Source organism: Haemaphysalis longicornis, unplaced genomic scaffold (genome assembly GCF_048455015.1).
Source record: "Haemaphysalis longicornis isolate Haplotype H1 unplaced genomic scaffold, Haemaphysalis longicornis Haplotype H1 scaffold_2, whole genome shotgun sequence".
NCBI lineage: Eukaryota > Metazoa > Arthropoda > Arachnida > Ixodida > Ixodidae > Haemaphysalis > Haemaphysalis longicornis.
Window position 1 is genome coordinate 264,347,780 of NW_027526295.1, and position 25,210 is coordinate 264,372,989.

The 25,210-nt window shown below is 47.2% G+C and overlaps 1 protein-coding gene across 1 annotated transcript in view; it reads left to right on the plus strand.

Annotated features, from left to right (window-relative positions):
* Positions 1-95: 95 nt before the first annotated feature.
* LOC144167769 (uncharacterized) overlaps positions 96-25,210 on the plus strand; it is a 48,370-nt gene continuing 23,255 nt past the window's right edge. Inside the window, exon 1 of the mRNA XM_077696950.1 lies at positions 96-219. The gene's annotated coding sequence lies outside the window, so the exon portion shown is untranslated. The remainder of the gene's footprint in view (positions 220-25,210) is intronic.

A 25,210-nucleotide genomic window follows, 5' to 3' on the forward strand; every position in this document is an offset into this window, starting at 1 on the left:
GTGGCGGGGATGGGGCAGCATTGCGTCGGCGAGCGGCGAGGCCAATCGGGTTGCACGGAGACCAATGGGAGCGACCGGGGGTCGGCCCGGGTTCCGCCCCCGGGCCGACAAAAAGGATCGCGTTTCGGCTCAACTCCGCAGACCGAGCTCGACCGCCGCGCACGCACATCGCCACCCCGCGTGGACCCCGAGCGCCCGACCGGAGTGTGCCTCAGACCGGTGAGCCTCCTCCCTCTTTGGTCTCGCGGCTTTCAAGGAGATGCTGCCATTCCGAACACCTGAATGACCCGCTATGCAGATGCGACATTGTTTCACCCGCCCTGAAGCTTTCGTGTTTTTTGTGAGTTTGTATGCCGCTGGAAAGTGAAAAGTCGAAGCGCCCGCTTGCAACTGGAATTTATTACGAGCTGGTTGCCCTTCATTCTTCGGTTCAGGTGGAGGGAAGAGTGGGGCCTTAACTTTTGCGGAGTTCTTTGGGGCAACGGAAAACGAATAGCTTTAGTTGAGTGACGAGACAGGAGGCTGTAATCGGTACCGCCGCACATTATTCCTCCCTTTTGCTGTTGGCACTGCTTTCACTACAGATTACTGTATATCCGCGAGTTTATACAGTAATGCAGCCATTTCATGCATCCGATGACTTCCAAGAAATGCCAGCCCTATTTTTTATTTGCCGGATTGTAAGCGCAATGCAGTAGTGGCTGAGGTGCAAGGTAGAAACGCAAACGTGGAAGAGGAAGAGTCTTCCATCGCCTTGAACGAAGTAAAAGCTAACGTTGTGTTCACGCTTTTTCGCAGAACAATACGGCATTCCACATCGAGTGCCTCTGTAGGTTTCACAGAACAGGGGAACACTGCATTTTCAGCAGCCAAGGCTTGGACTGGGTGGTCGAACGTGCTTTGATCCGAGACTGATTTTCAGGATTAAGGTACCTTATTAGTGGTAAAGACGCCGCGTTTATAATTGAAATGGCATCGCGGACATGATTTCGCAGGCAGGTTAGCTGCGTGGCTAGCATGTTTTGTGCAGTGTTGAAACTCTACCTGAAACACGGGGACACAAGTGACGGCACGGAAGACACAAAAATTTAAAGGACAAAAAACATAAAAGAGAACTTGAGGACGAAGTTGCGGTCACTGACCAAGTCAAGGTGAAAAACACAGGGACGTTTCGGAACCCGTACGGATTCCTTGATCACCGGGTTCCCTTCGTCCTCATCATGATTCCTGATCAGACGAACTTTCGCCGAACTCTTAACTACATAAAAGAGACCTTGAGCTTTACGTAACAGCAAGAGGCAATTAACTTACAAATATCGCTTCCAGTTGCTTCAACACCAAATTTTAACTTCGCGCCTATTTCGAACTGAGGAAAAGAGTATAGAACGAACCGGCTCTGAACCGCGCCGTAATGCGAACGGGTCTACGTTGCTCTCGATAAACCGTCCCGGAGGAGTTGCGCATAATTCGAAGTAAATGGACGCTCCCACTAGGCAAACATTATCTTAGCGGCAACGACTAAAGATGCTAAGCAGGTGATCACAGGGCCATTTTATTGACGCAATTGAGGCTTGCCGGCTCACCACAGTTTTTAAGGCGATATACTACTCGTGAACTATTTAGTGTTAACTAAGAATTTTCGCGCAGCTAATGTTAAAGGTGAGCGGTTGTTTTGTGCGCGATATCACTTTAGTCGGATGGTTTTACGAGGTTCCAGAGAGATGGAATCAATCATGTGTAACATGTGCGATGAAACTTGTGGCGATGAATTACACAAAAGTTGGGGAGCGTTGTGCAAAGCATTTTTGATTATGGTAAGCTTTGCATTTAGAGAATAGTTCTCCTGAGTCGGTAAAGCGTATAGCGGTCTAGAGCGATTTCCAAAATTATAAATTTTTATTTAGGGTTAAAAAGGAAAAGGCAAAAGAGATTGTTTACGAACAGATTGGCGCAGAGTAGCACAACTTCTGAGAACGAACCAGAGGCACTCCGCAGATGCTTGCTTTATGAGGCGGTGGCGTCACGGATGAGCTACCCTCGATTTATTATGCAACTTGAGTACTTGCCAATGGCAACCTAAAAAAAAGCTTGCCGCCACGTGCACTAACCTATAGCTGGCAAAGAAGCACACGCACTGAGCGTCCGTCGGCACATTTCTAGGGGCGAAGCCCCTTAGGGGCTGGGGCTGTCGGCGTCTCCTGTCGTCGTCGTCGCCGTAATCGTCGTTCATCTCGCCTAATCACGGTACTAAAACACCGGGAAACTCGCTTACGCCCCGCGCTAGAATGTAACGCGTACTGAAAAAAAAAAAAAAAAAAAAACTCCGGGACACTCGTTTACGACTCGCGCTAAAGAGCTTCGTGCTTCAAAGACAGGAGACTTTTGCAACAAAGCTGTATACTGGACGCATGTGGGGCCCGCGAAGAAGGTCCCAAGGCGTCTGGTGTCTGCGTGCACTAACCATTTTAATGGGCTTGATAAAAGTTGATTCTCTCTCTCTCTTTCTACCCTCTCAACGGTTTAATCTCCGTTGGCTAAAACGCCAAAGCTCCAATATTAGACTTATACACTGCATGCTTCGCCCCTCCCCAGGTTTCACGTTAGTGGAGATGGCCCGGGATTTTTTGCACCCATGTTATTGGCACTGCCTCACAAGTCATTTTAAAACTAGGAAATCCCCCAACTTTGCATTTTGAAGTAGACTCGGGGAACTGTAAAGATGCCACGTAACTTGCCTCGTGGTCGAAAAGAATCTTCATGATTTCCCTTTCTCTCTGAGTACAACATATTACTAAAAAAAATGAACGTACAAATTTTGCGCTTCTCTCGAAATTCTGCAGCGTATCTGACTGTGAATGAGTTCGAGGTGGCTTCGTTTTCTCGCGGGTTTCACCGGATTGTGCCGTCATGTTTCTTGTAGGAACTCTTCATCCTTAACTGAATTTTTTGAGTTCAACCAGACTGTTCCCCAACCTCTCTGTTCCGACATTTGCTGTCAATAGCTGTGTCTCATCTCCTTAAGGCTGCGAAGTTGCGAGAGGATACCTAAACATGCCACTCGCTCTCACGATTGAATCACAGCAACAACATGTTATATGGAGGCATGCACGTATACTTTTAAAATGCCAAGAACGACAACTTCTGCAGAAGTAACGCACTGCTTTGCAGCAATGCTTGTGCCATGCGCACCGCAAAAAAGTTCCAGGTATTCTAATATCAGGGCTTTCTGCCACTGAACTGTGTGTACGGTGCCAAGCCCTGAGTGAGTCGACCGTTGTTTTATGTATTGCCGTCGCTTCCCGGCGGCAGGTGGTTGTTCTTGGAGGAGCCAAATAACCGTATATACGCGGCGGACGCTTTCTATGCTCCTTACTTTTTTTTTTTTTTTTTTTGGCCGCAAACGGGAGTTACGTAAAGGGCGAGACGTAAATTTATTCTGCGACGTAAGGGCGCCATAATTATTGGCTAATTCGGGTCGCCATTAATTACGTCCAGCTACTTTTAAATATCAGAATATTTAAAGGCTAGGTGGTGGGTGCTGTGGCTCTTCCCGCAACATAAAAGGAGAAGCAAGCTGTTCGTTCTACTTTTGTTTACCACAGCGCGTTTGCTCTCGTACTTTCGGTGTTCACTTTGATGATTACCGCAACTATTTTTCACCACCGTTCAGTCATTATATGCTCTACAATTTCACGCGTAGGCAATCCAATTCTCGACAAACTTTCCTGCTTTCTTTTCCAATTTACGAGTTAATATTTTTCCCGTCAGTGCCGACCAAAGCCCGGTAGATGTTTTCGCCCTGGTTAATCTTTCCAGCGGGTGCGTGACACACCCGTTAGGTGCATATTCATTACCACCATTTGTCAGTTAATAACATTAACGAATTCGGTGACCCACAGTTAATTCTATAGTTACTGGCGAAGCGACAACTGAGGGCAGAAGCTTCGTACGTGACACCGGACTACAGAAGCATACCCAAGCCGTAGACGACAGATTGTAGTGCAGAGATCGAAAGGAGAATCAGGCGCCTTGAACTCCTATGATAAGCGACACACAACGCCGAGGGGTCTAATAACCCTACGAGTAATTACCCTGATGTTCGTGGAGAACCCATAGCTTCCTGTCGAAATTAATACCTGGATCATTAACCTGCTCCACGCGCGTTAGTATTTCACTGCTAATGTTATCGGAAGTAAAGGTGTTACCACTTCTGTGATTTTTCCCTCCATCATGTTATCGTTTACATTTAAAGCCCCACTAAAATGTTTACGTTGTGTTGTAATTTTTCCTTCCACTGCTTGTCAGTTTCGTTCTTCACTAATATGTATGTCGCTTAGAGGGAATGATGGCAGCGCCCAGAGTTTGACCGGTGGGAAGTTTCTACGTGAGGCACTTCCTTAAGCAAGTTTGACGTCACAGGGCGGCTGAGCTGTGCCGTTTCTCCCCCTCTCAGGACTGCGACAACACTGCAGATTTAATTAAAATTGGTTCCAAGCGGCGTCTGGCACCCATGATCGCAGGAAGGCGTATTGACCCCTTCACGGAGCGAACCATGTCAGTTTTTATATATCGTGCCAGCACTTTTGTGAGGGCTGTTGGTTAGGTTTCTGAACCGGTAGTGCGGTCCGTAATATCTCAAAAGGCGCCAAACGCAGCCAAGATTGCGAGATTAGGCCATAAGTCGAGATTCAAATTCAACGATCCCGTGTGACTCGTACCGCGATCTCGAAAGGGCACAGCCATTTCACGGGCAGGCCACAAATATCCCCCTCTTTCTTAATGCCGTGCTGAGCCTCGGCTGAAGCCACGCAGCAGGCGGAGCGTCGACTGGCTTGCGCGGGAGATTATCCCCTTATCCCTCGGGCGTCGCCGCCGGCATGGCTCTGACGCGGCCCGGTAGTGGGTGCACGTTACTGGGACTCGATGACCGCAGACACCTGGCTGCGTTTCTCAAAAAACTTGACTAGTAGACCGTGGGTTGAGCTTTTCCAGGGCGTGTGTGTGTGTGTGTGTGTGTGCGTGGAGGGGGGGGGGGGCGGAGTACAAAGTGGCCTGGAAAGTGGTTTGGACGTGCTAGGGGGTGAACGGAAGGGACTGTACGAGGACCGATCGGGTGTCGCCTGGCTAGAGCAAGAAGAGCAAACAGTGAGCCCTTCACTCCAGCCCGCTTATAACTGTTAACAAAGAACGCTCGCCTTGTTAACGAAGGCGACACGATCATCACAGTACACATAATGTAGCAATGGAGGTCCACCATTATAAAGTACGGCGATAATGAACCAATGCCGCATGTTTGCCACGGTCATTTTGAGTGCATGGGTTTGGACAAAAGCTTTGGACATGTGCTGGTGCCAAAGAAAGGGCAATGGAGATAGGAGGGCGAAAGACTTTCTCGTTGGCTTGGTTAGAGCAACTGAATGCTATGCAGGCACCTGTGACCCGTTTGCTGACCTTGCATAATCAGAGATAACCTGCTGGGTACGCTTTCATAATTGCATGCCGGTTGGGAAAGCACTGCCTGCGATTGCTCACCGTGTAGATATCTACGCAGGAGGCAAAATTGAAAAAAAAAAAAAAGATCGGAGCAGCGTCTACACAAATGCGTGACGTCCAGGAAGTAGACCGAAATCTGAGAGCCAGGGCGTTCTCTTTTTTTCTTTTCACCTTTCAGTCATATGCCCCACGTTTCAGTGAAGCTGTTCCTGTTGCTTTCGTCGGCGTCTTTCATGTTCTTGTCGAAGTGAGGAAAAATAGACGGCAAAACGGCCATTCTAGTCCCGAGCGAGCGACAGCATGCTCACGCGGCCCACCAACCACTGAGCATCGAAGTCTGAATGTATAAGGCTGAATATATACCATATAAGGCGACATGGTTGTTTGGGCTTCAGCACCACAAACCTGTGGGCAAGTAGCATGAGAACGTTAACAGTATGAGGCGACATTATGGATAAGCTCGAGCTCAGTAGGCTGGCGTCATTACTCGTTCACATTACGAATTTGCACCGGAAAAGACTGCAAGCATTCCACTAATTAGTGTTACCATTACGTATGGGCAAGCCTCGTATTGTTAAGACTGCCGAAGCGCGATAATGATAAACAACGTAGGGACAGAAACGTTAGTCAGTGCAGCGGAGTCCTGCCCATGCGTCCGTTCTTGCTCAAGAAGCTGGACGTGCACCGTGCGGGAACAACCCCAGGAACACGAGCGCCATCGCCGCCCTTCCGCTATCATTAACTCATTTGAAAGCTTCGCTGTACGATCATGTCATTAGAATATTTAAAATTTCAAAATTTTGGTGTTTACGCGACATTTGGGCTATACGGCAGGCTGCAGTAGAGGACTCCGCATTAATTTCGGCCACCTGGGGATCTTTGACGTGCACCAAAACCTCGACACACGGGTGTTTTCGCTTTTCGCCTCCATGAGAAACCCGGCCACCGCGGCAGTGATTTAACTCGCGTCCTTGGGCTCAGCAGCACAACGCCTTAGCCACTTCACCGCGGTTAAGGCGGCGACCTAGCGCTGGAGCGTTACTCTATACCCTTATTGTGCCCTGTCTCTGACTGCAAGTTTGGTGTCCTTTTTTGGTGTTTTCTTGCTTTCTCTCCTCAAATCTAGCCGAGTTCTCCTCGCCATACTGTGATCCCTACTCACGATTTTGGCTGCACCGCTGCATTCGGTAAATTATCTAGATTGACTCCTAAGTAGAGTCGATCTAATTTTTAGTTTTCAGGTTAAGAAATTTTCATCTCAGTTTCCCATTTCTTCGTTAGCAGAAGAATGCATTCCTAATCCTCAAGTTACTCCTCGCTTTAAGTTGAAGCCGTACGGCTTTTCCACCTTCCTTCCCCGAAGTTCCAAGCCCGCGGTTTGTTCACCTGCCTGCTCCTCTCGTATTTTTGCCTTAGTCTCACATCACTATCGTGCACAGACATCCCCAGAGATGCTGTACACAGCCTCATTCATACCTGTAGCTAAGTATCGATGCACAGGTTTGCACCACCTTTATTAACTTGTTGCTCCTCTTAAGCGTGACCACAACGGCCGTGGCCGTCTCACTTCTGCTGCAGAATTCCTTCACATTCCCTGCTACCTCTTCGTAATAACAATCCTGCCCCATGCGGGCTCCTTTCTTTCCCGATGCTATCGATAGCACTGATAATGCCCGCAATTCAACATGTCTTAAAGCCCTATTCTTCTAACCTAACTTCATCCTATGATGTCCTTCTTAGCGCCCGAGAGCTCCACTATGTGATTCCCTCGCCCGACAGAGTTCTAGTGTTAAGCGTGACCAAATTAGAGTTGCAGTGGCGGCCTGTCCGGTACCACAGCTTCTTTGCCCATTCTATTGTGTATCGCTGACTGGCCTTAGTAAAGTTTGGGAGTAGAGGGTAGCGCAATGAACGAGACGAGGCGGAGACGAGACAAACACAAGAGCTTGTGTTTGTCTCGTCTCCGCTTCGTCTCGTACATTGCGCTGCCCTCTACTCTCAAAGTTGTGTACCAACCGGCGCAAGTTTCAACTCTTCGTAGCAAAGTGCTCCAGTGCTGCTGGAAACTGGGGGGGGGGGCTCAAGTTTAGTCTTCGGTTCATGGGGGTATGCCGTGGCCGAACGCTACACCCGTGTGGCCAGGTCCTCTTCTGGTAAAGAATGGATGCTTGTGTCTGAGGGAGACTTCTTGTTTAATCGCACCTATCTACTGTTATTTATCCAGCGGAGGTGGTGGTCATAGGCTGTATTTTCACCGAGAAAGAGAAAATAAAGAATATGCTGACAGTTGCAAAATTAACATATCAGAGGCACCTTCAGTTTTACAGCCCGCAGTGAGCAGACACAGAGAGAATTTAAACCATTTATCGAACAACTGGCCATCGGAACACGAAAACAAGCTAGAACGCAACGAAAAGCGTCGAATTAGCCTATACTTCCATCGAGGAAGAAGAAAAAGAGTACTCGCGTTTCCAGTCGCACATTTACTCATGGAAGTGCAGCATAAGGCAGTCGCGATCTTGCGAATTCACCCTCACGAGCTTCCGCTGTCGCGTTCCAAATTTAAATTATTACTTGCCCCGCTCTAATCTGACCCCGTCTCCGCTATGCGCATTCTGCAATAAACCAAAAACAATCGACCATTTCTTCTTCTCCTGCCAACGGTTCTCCTCTGTAAGACGAAGGTACTTAGAGAGCACATGCATCCGGATAAACCTACTGCTGTCTGCTACACTTATTTTGTCATTCGGGGCGAAAGAACTCGGATTCTGCCACGGGGATCCTCGCCGAGCGTTACACTCGTTCATCCTAGAATCAGGCCGTCTGCCGTGTTAGACATCGTTTGGCCCTGCTAGATTCCCCTGCCAGGCCTATGCGCCCTATAGCTCACTGCTTCGTCTGTACCACATTCTCTCTACGTGATTCTTACTTCCTAATTTTCATTCAATGGTGTTCTTTCTAACTCTTTTATTTATTTCTATATTCTCCTTTTATTTTTTTAGTCATCTACTGCTAATCCATTCTAATATTTAAATAGTTTTCTTTCCCGACAAAAAACTGCATAATTTAATTCGGTAAGGCGCCCATTTCCTGACCAATCACCCAGAGTGGGTATGAGTATCTCACAAGGTACCACCACCACCACCACCCCCGCATTTAATATAGGGTCGCTTTGAGTCTCTCGCTCACTGCCCGCTGCGAGTAGACAGAGGAAACGTTTAAAGCCATTATCAAATAAGCGGCCATCGAAACGGGAAAGCGCTTTCGAACGCGGCTAAACGCGCTGAATCAGGCCTTCACCGAGAAAGAGCAAAAGGGATCGGCGTTGCAGTCGAACAGTAAGCGATTAACCTCGCAGAAATACATTTTGCACAACTGCTGTCTCTCAATTACCAGCGCGAGTAGAGAGATAAATATTAAATAAACACCCCTATGAACGTGGAGGTATGCCGGAACGCGAAAAAAAAGGGAGTTAAATTGGTTGCATTTCCACGGATAGCGATTCAGGGTGCAGCCGTACAGTTAATTCAAAACAGACGAATAGTAATGCATTACACTGCTTGTTTTATTTTTACAATTCGCTTTCCCATTTTTTATGGTTACGGTTTTCGGAAGTTCCCACTAACATGTATGAGCTATTTTTCATTGTTTGCTTTTGTTTATCTTTGTTATTTTGTTCTTTTCCTTTTTATAATCTTTAGGAGAGGCTAATGGGAAAGTAATCCTAAAAATTCTGTTTCGCTTGGAATAAAATAAAGTCGTTATTACGTGTTCCTAATTTATTAACGACTTCCAGGCAGTCTCAGGCCGCAAAATCCGAGTTTTATTTATGATAGGTCGTGTCACAATTTTGAAGATCACCATCCACAAATACAATGAAATACAAAATCAGTTTGGAGGAGATTACAAAATACAGCCACTTGAAAAAAAAATGCAGTACCAACAAATATTTATTCTTTACAAACAAAAAACGTTCTTAGTTCCATTTTTGATAACTTAGAAGAGCCTTGATATTTATTTAGTAGAAATGGGAGGTTATGTTGCAATGACTGCAGTTTATCTCAATCTCACTTTGTTTCTCAAAGTGCAACCTCCCCCCCCCTTCCGTTTTCTACCAAAGTTAGGGCGCAGTAATAATCAATTCACAACGTCACGTATTTTTGCATTACTATCTTTGTTTTTTTAAAGCGAAGCTTTCTTTGCCTTTTTGATGACGACCGTCCACTTTAAAACGCACTTCAGGATCATCGTCTGTGACAATGATTGGGGGGGGGGGGGGGGGGAGGGAGTGAAAGATGGTTTAATCATCTGTGTCGTTAGATGAAGGGGGACGAATTATGATCGTCGGTGAAGTGAAAGATGACTGAACCGCAACGATCCAAGTCCAAACCGTCAACGATCAAAGTCTAAACTTAGACGACAACGAAAGAATCCCTCACAAAATTGGACTTTGATTCGGTTCGGTTTGCGGCGGAACAAAGCTTCGCGTTTGATGCATCTTTGTCGTTAGACGATGGGGAGTTAGAACCTTTCAAAGAATATACCAACTTTTTCTTCTTTCTGCTGGTATGACTTCCTTGGGTGCCTGTTAATGTGTATACGATTTTCTTTTCTCATTTCTTGAGACTTAGAAACCCACGCACTTACGCCATTTGGGCGACGGCGATACGCAACAAAGCGTAGTTTGCGTTCAGGTATTATAAAAGTAATGTTTTCCGAATATCCTCAGCCTAATATCGACCCATGCAAGCCCTAGAGGTCATTTGGGTGGTTATTTAGTTCCCAGCTATCAATTTGCTAGACGCTTAAAAACTAAGAAAGATCTCCGAAAAAATCAAAGTGAAAAAATAGTCTGGAGACAAGGTACATGATATTTCACCAAACCATCCCAGAAAAAAAAAATGTTTGCATTGTTTAATGTTTGTGTTAAAGCTACGACTGATAATTATCCATGATACCGACTGAGATAAAACACTCCACTGTTATGTTGTCATATGATCCTTCAAACGACATCAATTTGTTTCGGGATTGTTCCGCTGAAACATGAGTTACAGCTGTTTTCTGTACACTACCCACAGTCGTCCCGTAGAAGCCGTTGCGTACATTGACAACAGGTGTGGATTTCAATACGCTTAAAACTCACTGTGAACTAACTCATTACGAGAATTAAATAAAACCCAACGCAATGATAGAGTCGTCTTAGCGGTCAATTTCAGGACGACTTTTTTTAAAGACATCTACATCGGAATGAATGGTACACAGCTTTCGCAAGAAATTGTCTTTACCGTGAAGCACAACCTGCTGACAAACGGGACAATATATTCCGAGCAATATTCCCCAAACAGCTCCACTTTAAAAATAAATGCGCAATCCCCTGTTCCACATCAGCTATACGTGAGATTCGTTTAGTCTAAGTTCATGGTGCAGGGATATGAAGCGTCCGATAAGTTAGCCAGTTTGCCTTTTATTTATCGGGGGTGAGATTCAGGCGTTTCCGACTTCTCCGGTCGCTGGCAGGGCGCTTTCACTCCATCTTATTTTAACCATTTTTCTCATCCATGGAAGCTGCTGTTTTGTGGACCCCGGAACGGCGAAGGAACGATTACTGTATTGCGGTGCGAAATTCCCCATTTAACCTTCTATTCACACAAATCAGGCCTGGCTAACTTACCCTCAGTGCCCTTTCTGTGACGAACAGTAAACTACTAAGAACTTTCTTTTAGATTGTCGCGGCTTTTCCTCAATGCGGCGAAAGTATCTAAAAATCTACATTTAAGCACGAGCCACATCAACGACAAGTGCACGCGATTCGCATGCGACTGATCGTTACGACTGATCGTTAGGACCGGTTTTGGCGTCGTTCGCTTGTCGGAGGAGGCTCACGACGTGCGACTGGCAAGCCAGATGCAGTCGTGCCATCGTTGCGATCGTCGTGGGGCCACAGCCAATGAGCGCCCGTAGGTGTCGCCGCTGAGAAAGTTTCTTTCAAAGCCCCGGGGAGGCGCCAGTGGCAATTCCGGGTATTTCGTGCGGAGCAGCTCACCGCCGCCGTCGCCGTCGACCCGTGGGCTCTCTCCGCCTGGTCGACACATGTTGCCAGCGGAACCTACAGCATGGACGAGCGGAACCATGGATGCTAAATGTTCCCACACCGCTGAACTGAACATATAGAAATGCAATGTGTAACGTAATAGCACTATTTATTTTCGCTTCAAGTTGATAAATGTTTTCTTTTCCTTCACGGATTTCTCTTGCACATCTCTAAATCGGCCGGAATGCGCCTAAATAGGGAGGCCAAAAACCGTGGGCGGAGCGACGCCGACTAGTAGTAGTAGTAGTGCCACTTTATTTTACACTGGGTTCAGGGTAGGGGGGTGGCGGAGGCCCAAAGGGCCCCCGCGACGTCCAGGGCTCTGTCCGTGACGGCTTCTTGCGTTGCGAGGTCAGAGCTCCCCAGAGCCTGCTCCCAGTGAGAAGGGGAGGGGAAAGGGGGGAAGGGGTCGCGCGGACACTCACAGAGCGAGTGGAAGAGAGTGTCCAGCGCGCCACATGAGGGGCAGTGAGGGGAGGTGAATTGGTGTGGGTGAGTGTGCACAAGGAGAGTGCGGTGTGGGAAAGTGTGTGTTTGTAAGAGCCGCCACATGTGCGCTGCCGGCGGAGTAAGTGAAGGGTGCGGGGGAGGTAGGTTCCTGCGGAGGAGGCGGTAATGTTGAGTTATGTCCCTGTACGTAAGTAGGTACGCGTGGGACATTTCGGGGATGCCGTGTGTAGGCGTAAAAGAAACGGGAGCCCGGGATATCAAAGCTCGGGCGTGTTGGTGTGCCGTCTCATTACAACCTACGCCGGTGTGGGCCGGAGTCCACAGCAGCATCACGGGGTGGGCAGGGGGATTCTGAAGAAGAATTTTGAGGGCAGCTGTGGAAATGACGCCCTTTGTGTAATTTCGTATGGCAGTTTGGGAGTCAGATAAAATGATCTGGGGGGTAGGTAATTGAGTTAGGGCAAGGGCAATGGCTGCCTCTTCCGCAGTTACCGAGGAGGTGGTGGCGACTGTAGCTGAAGCCTGAGGGATTGTTGGAGAAGCGCCTACTACAGCGAGTGCGAAGGCAGGATGGGTGGGGTAGGCCGCTGCGTCTACGTAGAGAGTATGCTCAGAGGAAGGGTAGCGGGAGAGGTGTGCTTGGGCTCGGGCTAGACGGCGTCCGCGGTGGTAAGCTGGATGCATATTTCGCGGGATCGGCTTAATTAGGAGACGCCCGCGGAGAAGCCGGGGGATGTGCGCTGGAGGATCTAGTATAAGCGGGGGGTTGGCATGAATTCGATCGAGGATCTGCCGACCAGCCGGGGTCTGGGAAAGGCGCGTAAGCTGGGCCAGGCGATGAGCTTCGATTAGTTCGTCTATGGTATTATGTATACCAAGCGCGAGTAGTCGTTGGGTGGGTGCGTGGGGGGGCAGTAGCAGCACGGAGCGATAGGCTCTCCGAAGTAGGGCATCGAGGGAGGTACGTTGAGATGGGGTGAGCTGTGCGTACGGGAGGTGATAGCAAAAACGGCTCACCAGGAAGCACTGCACAATTCGCAGCCGTTCTAATTCCGTTAGCCCATGTTTCCTAGACGTGATACGTTTAATGAGGCAAATAGTCTGGATGGTGTGAGTGCGCAAAAGATGTATGGTGTCTGTGCTGCTCCTGTTGGCTTGGAGATGCATGCCGAGAAGGCGAAGCTGGGAGACCCGGGGGATTGGTTGTCCGTCCAGCATTACCTGAATGGTGGTCAGGGGAGTGGGTCTAATTCTAGGTGGAGGAAGGAGTAAGAGTGCTGATTTAGACGCCGAGCAAGTCAAGCCTGCTTGTGCAGCAAGACGGGAGACTGTGGCAGCCCCTGCTGAGAGTGTGGCCTCTATGTGGGCGTCGCTGCCTTGCGTGACCCAAAGTGTAATGTCGTCCGCGTATATTGTCGAGTGGAGGGACGGTATATTTTCTAGAGCATTCGCGAGAGGGAGCATGGAGAGATTGAATAGTAGAGGCGAAAGAACGGCCCCTTGGGGGGTGCCTCTGTTGGGCATGTCGAAAATGTTTGATTTGACGGTGCCTAGTCGGAGAGTGGCGGTGCGATCAGTGAGGAAATTGCGTATGTAGGTGTATGTTCGATCGCCTAGGTGCAGTGTGTTGATGGAGCTAAGAATGGCGGAGTGCCCTACCTGATCAAATGCCTTATGGAGATCTAAGGCGAGGATCGCCGCATAGTCTCTGGTGGGGGGGTGTTGTAGAATATCATGGTGGATTTGCAGAAGGGCGTCCTGTGTGGACAGTCCGGGGCGGAAGCCTATGAGGTTGGGGGGAAAGAGGGAATGTTCTTCAAGGTGTGCGGATAGCCGATTATAAATGACGTGTTCGAAAAGTTTTCCGAGGCAGGAGGTGAGCGAGATGGGTCGTAGATTGGGCAGTGCGAGAGGTTTGGCTGGCTTGGGAATCAAAGTTATATCGGAGTGTTTCCAACTACGAGGTAGTGTACCAGCGTTCCAGTGTGCATTGAAGAATTGGGTGAGGTGGTCTATAGATGTGTCATCCAGATGGCGAAGAATTTTATTCGAGATTTTGTCCGGGCCGGGAGCCGTTTGCCGTCGAAGGGCGCGTAATGCTGCCTCTACCTCCTCTCGCGTAATTTCAGCATCTAGCTCCGAATTAGGGGTGCCGGTGTAGAAAAGGGGGGTGGAGTCAGAAGGAAAGGGCTTCGGGATGTATGTAGTGTGGAGCTGTCGAAGGATGGCCTCTTGGGACAGGTTTAAACCATGGAGAAGCTGGGTTATACGCGTGTGTTGATGCGTTCGGGATTTTGTGGGATCGAGGAGATGACGGAGTAATGCCCATGTGCGACGCATGGAAAGCTTGCCCCTCATATCGTCGCATAGTTGGATCCAGCTGGTTCTGGCCAGATAGGTTGCATGTTTCGTGATTTCCTGCCGAAGTAAATTTAACTTTCGGCGGAGGCGATGGCGGTGTTTGTGACGCTTCCACCGTCGCTCGAGACTGGAATATGCTTCCCAAAGGTGAAGCATTTTGGAGTCTACATACTCCGCAGGAATGTCCGGGTCGATTGGGCGATCGTGCTCTTGTTTTGTACGCAGAATGTTAGAGACCCACTCCTCTAAGTCCTCCTCTGTGCTCCCTTGTGGGGGTGGTATGTGTTGGCTTTCTAATCGGAAGGCGTCCCAATCTGTGATTGTAGTGTGGGTGGGATGTTCATGGGGGGATAGCTGTAGCGAGGTGCTTAGCTCGGTAATATAATGATCACTTCCCAGTGTATGTGGAGTAGGTTGCCAAGCGGCCGGACCGAGGCAGTGGGAGAGTGTAAGGTCGGGTGCCGTGTCGCGTTGGACGCTGGTACCAATTCGGGTGGCTAGATCGGGCTCATTGTGTGCTGTAATGTGGAGGGCTTGAATAGTGTCCCAGAGGAGGCGACCCTTCTTGGTGGTGCGGTGATAACCCCAGGCGATGTGAGGGGCGTTAAAATCACCTAGGATGACGAGTGGATGACGGTTGGCGATTGTGAGAGCAGAGTGGAAGAGGTCGCGGAAGGCATGTTTTGTTTGCTTCGGAGAACTGTATATATTGAGAACGTGGAGCCTGGTCTGTCCGAGTTTCTTCGGCAGTATAACGGTGAAAATGTGGGGGATGTCCGAACAGAGAGTGTGCTGCTCAACGCTATAGTTGCGTTGAATTAGCGTGGCCACTTGAGGAAAGTTAGGGTTAAGGTAGGGTGTGTAATTACGCATCGCACGCGCGCATCGGACCACGTGTGTCAAATTAACGCGTACGACTAGTCGTGGCGACCGTCGTAACGATTACTCGCATGCGAATCGCATGCACCAGTCGTCCATGTGTCTCGCGCAGAACGCGATTTCACCTGCGAATTCGCAGAAACAGTGCCGCTTGTGTGGCAGAACGATCTAGTTTTCTATTTTCACTGCCGCGACAAATTGACAAATGCCAAGCGACGTTCACAGGAGCAGTTCGACTGTTACAAACATTTAGAAATTTGTTACAGCAACGAGAACAGATAATTTCGCCGCACAAGCGGCACTGCTTCTGCGAATGCGCAGGCGAAATCGTATTCTGCGAATTCGCAGGGCAGTTGCGGAGCCCGCGCTGGACCCGTGTGTGTAAACCACCCTCAGAGTCAAGTTGGGCCCGACAAAGGAAACGCAAAACGTCAGGCATTCATGAAAACAAGCGTATTTTTCTTTCAAGTCCCGCATGTTCATCAGTCCTTCGGGTGATGGTCGTCCTCATCACTGCGTGTCAACCGAACCACATGGCATTTAAGCGGGGGTTCAAACACGATTTGAAACAACATGCTCGCCTGGGATAAGCAAGATCGCATCCCCTTACCTGATTTCCCGATACCCATTCCTCCGTGGCAACGACCTGTCCTGACGGAACCAACAACAACCCACCCCATCCGCCGCTCAAGGGCCGTTTCTAGACAAAAACGTTGTAAGAGGCTATTCACTACAAAACAGCCCGACGGAATCGACATTTATACTGATGCCAGCCTGGCACCTCCAAATGTTGGAACTGCCTGGGTCTCCCCAGATGACCGAACCCTTAAAGAAACCCGACACTCCAAAATTACTGCCACGCCCACGGAAACGGAACTACTCGCTATTACCCATGCTCTTGACTACTTAATGTACGACCACCATCAACCCATACCAAAAAAGATCAGAATGTTAACCGATTGCTACGAAGCATTTCAAGAACTTCGACGACCATTTTCAACGCACCCTTCCGTAAACGAAATTATCAGGCTAGCAATGTCCCTACAACTGTGCGGCATTCAAGTCCGCATAGACTGGACTCCTGGCCATGTTTTGGCGGCACCAGGGAATCAGGCAGCCCACGAAGCTGCGCAGGAGGCTTGCTCTTTTCTCTCCTCCGCTGACCCCGCCATCGCCCAGCCTTCAGACCTTCCTGAATGCTTGGACACGACCGAAAGTACCAGCGTACCCACCGCCATCTGAATACACCGGTACAAACACGAAAATAAACTCCGACTCAAGGAACTTACGCCAAGGGATCACGTTTCCAAGAGACCTTTCCTTACAAGAACCCAAGAAATCTTTATTAACAAATTCTACACAGATGCGTCATTTTCACAGGAAAAAATTCGCCAATGGTACTTCCCCCACATCAACCCGAAATGTCCATACTGTCAGCAACCGTCAAGGCTGATTTGCACCACCTGGTCTGGATATGACCCAAATTCTCTCGATAACCGGAATTTCCCTTCCCCCAACCCAGATCCCTCAACCCATATCGATCCCCTCACATTAGATGAACACACCAATAACCTTATCATACGGTTCGCCACTAAGAGCGGTCTAGTGCGAGCTATATAGCGATGGCCTACACGAGTGAATGGGCCATTCAACGCTTACAATTGTCCTGTGAAAAACTGATGCCCCCCCCCCCCCCCCCGAAGATCACGAACGCTTATGGTCACTAGATCCAACAGGTCATTAGATCCAACGAGTCAGGAGATCCACTAGGTCACGTGATGCCCGAGTCAGAAGATCCAACGAGTCAAGAGATCCAACCGTGTCACTAGATCCAACGCGCCAATAGATCCAACGCGTCACTAGATCCAACCGAGTCACTAGATCCAACGCGTCAATAGATCCAAAGCGTCACTAGATCCAACGAGACTTTACATCCAACGAGAAAACCTGCACTGCCCGTCTTTCTTGGGGTTCAAATCAATACAACATGATAGCGGAGCCATCTTTAATACACAATTACTCTAGAAATCGTTTCGAAGAAATTGAGTGCCCTTATAATTATTAAAAATGAACATGAAAAATTCTAATTCATTGCAACTCCACTATGTAGCCATGCGGTAACTAACTGTGCGTGTAATGGTATGTTGATGCACCGAAAAGGCCTTCTGAAAATGCCGCCAAAACAAAGGTGTTATTCTATTTTCTTTTTTTGTTGTTGTATAGCAAATTTTGGATTCTGGATCCCGATGGGCGTTCTCCCCAAGGGTCAGCGACTTGTCCCTCCCCGAATTTCTCTCGGCAAGTGAGGCACAGGTTTTCTTTTTTTTCTCTCTTTGCGGCCCGTACCCTCCGGGAAAGTTCAGCAAAGAATGCAACCCAGAGTGGGCATGTAGGGTGGCGTGTGTTGATAACTTCCCACTTCACCACCTCAATAAAATGTTTTTTACTCACTTACACTCAAACTATCGACAGGAGTTCACAACCCTAGACAGAAAAGTGAGGCGGGGACGTAGCGTAATAAAGTTCTTGGAAGATGGGCTACAACGAAGAACGCGGGCCCCCCTTTTCTGTGATTTCGGCCGGCTGCTTAGGGAGCGGCTATAATCTGCACGTTTTCTTTTTTCTTCTCTTTGTACTCCTCGTGGTGGGTTCGTAGGTGCATACACAAATGGCTTTATAAGAAAAGGGGCGAAGACGCTTGAGCTTGAGACTGAACATGCTGCCAGCACGGGTCTAGGCCCACTCGTCACAAGTCCACTCGTCATAGGCCAACTCGTCACAGGTAAACTGGTCAGGAATGCCAACTCGTCACAGGGCATTTAGTACGAGGAATTCTCGTATCACCGGAATATTCGTCACACGGAAAACTCGCATTACGAGCTTCTTTTCTAAAGCGATGTTTCCGCCTGTTATACATTCGCCCCGAGCGCGAACACAGTCGGCCCCTGGCGGCGGCGGGACGAACCGCTCCTAGTGTGGATGGCGCTCTCGCGTCGTCTGCTTTTTCACGTTACGTGCGGCGCAAGACGCGTGCTGCACACGACAAAACAGCCAATATGTGTGCTCGTTTGGCAGTAAGCAATGACATAGTTACCTTTGCTTGCGCATTTCCTCTAGAAATGCAATAATCAGCGGCCGTTGCGGGTTAATGCGCTGGTTTAATTCCACGAAACATCATCGCCCTGGTCACCGCTTGAGTGGGAAACGTGTTATAAACATTGCTTCCACACATTGAACTTTTCTTATTGTTGAGTGCAGTCGTCTACCGTTTCGGGAACGTCGAAGGGTGCTTTTTGAAGGTGGCGTGGTGATTATTTACAGGATAAAAGTTTAGTACGCGAAACGGGTACTAGATGCGACAAGACCTGTGCATACGCGTGCAAATTCCACACCCTTGTAAAATTTCGCTGTGTCCTTATAGAAAGAAGAAACGAACAAAAACGTTTACACTGCACACGACCCGTGCGCTATCGCCCATACATTACCGGACACGTATTTTACACCCGCAAGCGCCTGTGTGATCGTGTCCTTCCCGTACCTTTTTTTAAAATAAATACCATTTTTGGACAGTCGTTGTTGATACTACGGAGGAGGAATAAACATTTATTACACTGTATGGAGTTGCTAACTTTACGTATTATTTAAAATACGTTTCTATGGATGCGCAAGAGAATTTAGGGGGGATTTTTCGGTAAAATTAAGCAGTTGTGAGTTTGCGTCTGTCATGTGGCATTTCGGGTGTCATTTTCATATATAGCGGCGGCCGCTTTTCTGATGGAGGCGAAAAGCAAAAACGCCCGTGTGTACGAGATTTCGGCGCACGTTAAAGATCCCCAGGTGGTCAAAATTAATCCGGAGCCCTCCACTACGGCGCGCCTCATCGCCTGCGTTGCGTCGGTGCGTTAAACCCTATAATCAATCAATCAATCAATCAATCAATCAATCAATCAATCAATCAATCAATCAATCAATCAATCAATCAATCAATCAATCAATCAATCAATCAATCAATCAATCAATCAATCAATCAATCAATTTCATATATATCATTTTCAAATCAGACATGAATCACCTTGTCCAGAAACGTGTCTCACGTTTGCCTAATGCCTAATATGGTCACGTCTTAACCTCTTAAGGTGGACATAAGTTTAAAGAAAGTGGAGAAAACGCGTAATATGATGCACGTTTGTTGCCCACATGTGTGAGGAGTGTGTGCCATGACTCGCTGTTTTTTTTTTAATTTTTTCCCACGATGCTTGCTTTCAATATAATTTTGAAAAAGGCGAGCCAATATTCCTGGACAATCTCGGACCAAAGGGGGGTTAATCAGTTTTGAAAATACGTGTTAAAGTGCTGCTTTTTCACCGCTACAGAACACGACGCCTAGTGTAGTTTCGATTGTGCGTAAAACTGATAACCATAGTTTGGCTTTTCGCGTTACATGCGTTATCTTCTCGCTGCTCTTGCAACGTTGGCAGGACCCCCCCCCCCCCTTTCCCGAAAAAAAAAAAACGAAATGCACAGAATTTCATTTTTTAACCAATCCTCAAGAATTAAATGCCAAGACAAAGGCGATATTCAGTTTACAAAACAAAGTAGTTACCGGGAACCCATTGAGCTGATTCGCAACGAGAAATAAAAAGGATTAATGTTTTACTACATCTGCAACAGCGCAACTTCATTTATTGCCATCTCTAGGGTTCGTAAGCGACCTTATACGCAAGAATGCAAACACATCTCGCTGTTGCAGGCACCTGCTAGGTTTTAAAAGGAACGCAAATGGTCAACAGAGCACCGTAACAGAAAATTTGTGCTCACTGTGAGGTCCCAGAAGGTTGGTTTGCACACTGTAAACCTGCTTGTCACTTTGCGAAAACCTAGCTAAACATGAGATGTTGATTGTACTGCGTGCGCGGACAATTCAATTCGCAAGTTCGGTTGCGACGAAAGCCGTAAATAAGTGATCCGAAACCGTTATTCATCAAACCTTCCTTCAGAGTCGCTAAAATTTCATTTAAAAGACCCGTTAGAGCGGTTACATTTATATCTCTGCGCTGATCAAAATTCAGTAATTTTATGTTGCCTTTCGAACACCCAAAAATATCGTAAGCTCTTAGAAAGAATTTCGTGCCAGTTAAGTAGTGTTACCATTTCACGGCATCCCACAAATGCAAGAATGCGTCATGCTACCAGTGAAAGCGATTGAGATTGCCGTTGTAAACGGAATTTCATAGACCGAGGCTTCCTGCTATGTTCCTATTTATGCTTTTATTGAAGGCTCACAGCCATAGTCTGGAAATATCGAGCTTGCTACGAGCCACAGCGTACAAGTTCATTGTCACAATTACGGCCATTCTGAGATACCCGATGAGTCGTCGCTTTTTTTTGGCGTAGTAATGAAAACTAACTGCCGCTTCCATGCTATACATTGAACGTTGAGGAACTGACCTACAGCGTACCACTCTTTTTTTGCACCTTTCGAGCGCACATACGGCGAGAAAAAGGCACGAAGCGCGCCCACAGTGTGCATTCTTACGGGCCGCTCAGCGGAGCATCCACACTAGCAGCGCGACGCTGTCGCCACCTACATGTCGAGCTCGCGGCGAATACGTCGCCCATTTCAAAATGATGTAGGCTAGCGAGTGTTCTTTCAAAGTTTTTAACGCAGGAAGTTAGGTAAATATGCCGCCATACCGAGGTATATTCAAATGATAATAGCCTGCAAATTTGTATTGGCAGCATCTCCTGCCACGCGCGTGGCACCAGCCACGCCCCCCTGGCAACGGCTGCTGCCACGCGTGACGTCATAATGACGTCATAACATTATTAATTGTCATTATTTTGTGTAGTGTAGTCCGAAATACACATTTTTTTTATTTGCAGTACAAAATAACGCACCACTGAACTGCTAAAACTTTTCTAAACAAACAATTTTTGTTCTTGCGGGAGCAGCCGGCGATGCTGCTGCTGCTGCCAGCTGATCGCGTAAATGGAGTCGCGTATCCGAACGCGTGACGAAGCTCCGATTTTCTCGGGCCGACAACGTAGATAAACCGGAGTTCATATTGTTAGAAGCACTATCTGAAAACGTGAGAAAGTTGCTTGTGATTATGTATTGCGTGGGGACCCAGCCAGCCTTTCCAGACCGCAGCAAAATAGCCGCTCTCGAGTAATGCTGACCTGTGACCGCTTGGTTATGCTTGGTGTACGCCGATGGTACTACCTGCGTAGTTTCAGCGTACGTGAGACGACATCGCACAGCCGACTGGCCCCGTTCGAACAAGCTACGTTCCACACAAGAAAAGACACCGTCCGAGCGTAATTCTGTGAACCTTCCAACACATGTCGGCGCGGCGGCATCTGCTATCAACAGTTTGCACCACGGCAAGTCCAGAATGCTTAAATGGGCGACCTGAAATGGCGGTGTGTGTTCTCAAAATGAAGACAACTTAGCAGCGCCAAAAGATAATCAGAATGTACAGTGCCGAGGACGAAGGGTAGTGGCGGCAACTGTTTTTTACTAGGCACATGTGCGCATTACAATTACAGACAATTGCACCAAGAATAGGAAAGGTAATGTTTGGTGTCCCCACACATGTACCACGTACGTACCACTACAGTAGATCTCCTCTTCTGAAATATTAGCAAGGAAAACTTCCGAAAATCGGGAAGTTCTTATTTTCTAGTGGGCGAAATTGTAGCTTAAAATTTGTTTTACACCCACGATACGTTTTATGAGCAGAAAAGTCTTGTGAGCATGCGCCACAAGGATCATATTGCGTGATATTCAGCGCTTAAAAAGATTTCCTAGTAGAAACCAAAGATTTCGTAGTAGAATACATGATTCTATGACAGTTTAGGACCTGCGACTTTCAAAAGGTAGACTAGCTAGACGCTTCATCTCATAGCCACTGCACTGGTATAACTTTCACGTCGCACTGTACCGTGGTGTACGCTATGTTGGCCAGACTTGACTGAGTCCCTCATGCAAAGGAAGTTAATTCAGGACACACACCCAGACAATAGGGTCAGAGAAGAGGCTGTACAGACGGTAATAGGAAGATTGTACGCTTGGCCGGCCATCATGTCTAATACACCTACATGCACTCCAGCATATGAAAACCTATGGGTTCTGCACAGGCTCAATAAGCAACGTCAAAGAGAATCTTAAGATGTGCCTGGAACGTGAAAGCATCTACGGATTGTTTGTGTAAACAGGTATAAGCAGCGAGCATGCTGCAAATGTAATTGATAGGCAAACGTCAAGGCTGTCATGGGGCGAATTTAACAAAAAGAAACGGTGAAAAAGATCCCAATTTCAAACTACATTGATGTTATATGTGCATGCACTATAAACACAGTCATCAGTGTGTTAACTGTACGTAAACACTCAAGTGATATGATCAAACGGAACTAGAGGCCCCACTACAATCGCCCAGTTATGTTTCTTTGCAGTGGAATAGGTCGGTATCTGTTAGTCGCACAAACAAGATTCTCTGATGGCATGGAGAAATAGCTGGAAAGTGGCTACGGAGTTCCAGCTGCTTTAAACATTTTCTGTAATACCAGTTATTTGTTTGAAGTTTGCAATAAAATTGATGTCATTTGTTAGTCTTTTTAATTAATGAACGAAACTTTTCGTGGCCACAAAACAGTGGTCGATAAACAAATGCTCCCTTTCTTTGGTGGCTTGTAACGATTCACTAGAATTTCACATGGCCAACCCAAGGAATCCATGGCTCGTACACTGCAGGGTAGTGCTAGTCTCCAAAAACATTAGACAGGACGACTGGAAACTAGCGCGGCCCACACGCTCCATAAGTGGAAACCAGTAGCCCACCCACAGTGCCATAAAACAGCTAATGAATGGAGTGAGTCTCTGCTAAATATTAAGCAGGTTCAAAGGGTAGGTTCGCATTGATAGATTTTATGCCATCGTTCACTGTGCGTAGATTAACTATTTAATGGGCACAATAGTCATTTTTGTTATTTCGGACAGTTCTTGAAGGGTTGCCTAAATGTTCTTTAACAAAACAAAAAGTGAAAGCTCTCAGTTAGGGATTTTAAAAACATTGTTTAGCCTCTCCAGCAATTGTCCCAGCCTGAAGGAACTCGGCTGATAGTTGGTGCCGACTGTCGTCCTCGCTTGCTAGCTCCCTGACCAAGCACATGAATGCAGTGACTAAGAAAGATGGTGACCAAGTGAGAAGAGAAGGTGGATCCCGTACAACAGCCCTTGATCATCTAAACACCATAAAAAAGCGCCGATGACTCACAGGCCACGACTAGGGCGTTAAAATACCTTTTGACATACATTTACAGGGCATTTACAACCTTTTATAAAAACAAAATCTTATGATTACACACAGTCTCTCCATAGAAGGGGTTTGTTTCAGACAAGGTCGTTGAAATTTGTTATTAGTAACAACATAAACTCATCATTGGTCCCTTTCATTCAGCACACTTACGGGCTTCGTTTTAAAAACCCTGCTGTTTCTATTTCACGTATAAATGAACTGTTTATGCAATATTCTCTTATTTACCTATGTTCGAAGTAAACTGTGTTATACCGTAAAATGTGATGTGCCGAGTGCATGCAGGTGTAACATTCTTCAATGGGACATGCAGAACATGAAGCTCAGTGCTGATAAACTTTAATCAGGGAAAATAAAGCTTCCCATGTTGCTTCTTTATTTTTGTAGCTATTCTCTCTACCAAATACCTTGGTGGTAACTCAACTAAGCTCACCTTTACCCTAGGCCTTTATAATTATTTTGCTCTGCAATTATACATTCTCAGCTGGAGCATGCCTGCTGAATTCAGGCCCCAACCACGCTTTGCTATTTCACTTTTGCAGCTGTATGAAATGTTGCTCTTTAGGTTTTGCCAATGATTTCCAACAGGCCACTTCACTTAACTAGTGTCAAAATCATTTTATACCTTTACTTGCTATTTATAGCAAACAGTATTATATCATTTTTCATAACACATTTTGTTGTAACCTCATTCAATGATTTTGTTACCCCGCCAGCCTGGTTCATAAATCTTTGCGTGAACATGTTTGTCTTGCAGCTAATCTGCAGTAACAGACACCACACATTTTGGCTTTCCAGCGTAGCTTTGGTGTCCGCAAAAAGGAATCTTTTTCTTGGCTCGTCTGCAGCACTTTGTAGAAAAAGATCACTTGCTGGTTTGGCTTTCCCGCAGGACTCTAGTGTAGTGCAAGAGAGTATCGCTTGCTTATTCCTTTTTTGTTGAGGTTTTAATGCTGTGCATCTTCCAGAAGAACCCTGGCATTTTGTTTAGAAACGGAGCTTCACACCACAAACAGTGCACAGAAAGTAGAGCTACTCACTTTTTGCATAGACACGGAAGTTTGGCAGATCACTTGTCATTGACAAGCAAGTGTTTGATTTCTGGCTTAAGGTGCAACGCTGGGACAGTTTACTAGTTGGGGGGAAAAAACGCAGCGCTGATAAACAGTACTGAAGTACTAGGAAAGGTGCCGTGGTCAACATGGTTTCCATGTGTTGGCAGCTTTTTGGTCCAGTGTTTTTCATGAATATTTGCCAGGGGGCCTTAACATGGCCTGCTTTTGTGTAACAAAAATGTCAACAGTGAAGCACTTATCAATGCTCACATGCTGCTCATTGATACCAGAGCAAAAGTACGTTCAGCAGTCATTTTATTGTTAAAGCCACCCATGATCCATACACCTTCCAGCTGTACTGCAACTTTCACAACCACCGACAGGCATTCACATCCACGCACGTGGCCTTGGCTCCAGTTCTTGCACAAGGTATTAAGAAGTACTCTCGGTAGTGGGCAATGTCACGCTCGACACCAACCATTACCCCGAAGTTGTACTTGATGAACTATTTTTTAAGCCTGTTGGCTTAAAGGATTGCTTAAGTGCCCGTTTTGTGAATGGCACAC